Source organism: Aplysia californica, unplaced genomic scaffold (assembly GCF_000002075.1).
Source record: "Aplysia californica isolate F4 #8 unplaced genomic scaffold, AplCal3.0 scaffold01455, whole genome shotgun sequence".
Classification (NCBI taxonomy): Eukaryota; Metazoa; Mollusca; class Gastropoda; order Aplysiida; family Aplysiidae; genus Aplysia; species Aplysia californica.
In genome coordinates, this window is record NW_004798725.1 from 2,176 (window position 1) to 3,590 (window position 1,415).

Sequence of the window (1,415 nt, forward strand, 5' to 3'; positions counted from 1 at the left end):
TCTTTCTTAACTTCTATCTTTTTTTCTCACTTTTTCATGTTTCTTCTCATCTATTTCCTCATTTATACTATCTTCCCTCATTTTTTCCTCTTCTCCTGTTTGTTCCCTTCTTTCTTCTCTTCTATATCCTCAATCCTCAATTATATTTTCTATATCCTCAATCTTCAATTATATTTTGTATATCCTCAATCTTCAATAATATTTTGTATATCCTCAATCCTCAATTATATTTTCTATATCCTCAATCCTCAATTGTATTATTATCTTCTTTCATTCTTCTACCTCCCCCTCAATTCACTAGATCTGACGAACAATGTGGTGGTACTGACTTATCCTCAAGATTGTTGGATCGACCCTCCTATATTAATATTATTTCATTAGCACTTGTGTACGGGTTTATACAACTATGTTGGACATCAATATTCAATTGAGCGTGGTTTTATACAGTTGTGTAGGCTAACGATATTCAATTGAGCGTGGTTTTATTAAAGATACTATACCGCTACTATCTTTGGTTTTATACAACTGTGAAGGATATCAATATTCAATTGAGCGTGGTTTTAAACAATATTGTATATATATGCTAACAATATTCATTTAAGCGTAACCCCCCCCCCCCTCCCCCGGATAGTGTTGGGGTCACTGATCGATTCCGTCTCAGTGTCAGAAAATCAGCCCTCTGGAAAAGGATCTGCGGCAATCGAATATATATAGTAAGCTGAAGGTGCAATGGTACCGGTAGTTTCCATTGAAAACGGTTACAACAGGACTCGCTTATAACAGGGAAAAACTGCCGGTCCCGTCTGTCCTGTTATATCCGAGTTTGACTGTAATGAAATCTTGAGTAACCGGCGTGTTAATTTCTCGCCGTTGGGCAATTTTGTCGATATTTCTTTTCTTCCTGCTTACTTAAGACATTTATGCCTATTTGTGATTTCCGTGTGGAATTTTACTGAAAAACATTGATCAAAGGCAAGATTTAAGGTAAGTTTGCGTACAGTTTCCATGAGATCCCAAGCTTTGGAAGTCGACCCTACCTGTCAGGGCTAACCCGGGCTGAAAGGGATACGATGTCTCTGCATTGAACTGGAATTAGCTCCTAACGGGAATCAAACCTGGGTTTTCTGCGTGTGACGGCGAAGCACCTCAATAGCAACTATACCACAGAAGCCGGTAGTGCATTCGAGATCCAACATCTTTATTAATTTGATTCAGCACCGCTTCTGGATACCGTCGAAGTCCGATCTATGTTTCGTCCGATTTCATTAATAAGAAATTGTAAATGTTTTAGGTTTGCGCCTCCTTCGACACACATTTGGTCACCAAGCAGGCGTGCTGCTTCAAAACTGCCAACTTAGGCTGAAAGGATACAACATCCCAGTGGAAAGTCAGATATTCTATAACTCACCCCCGCC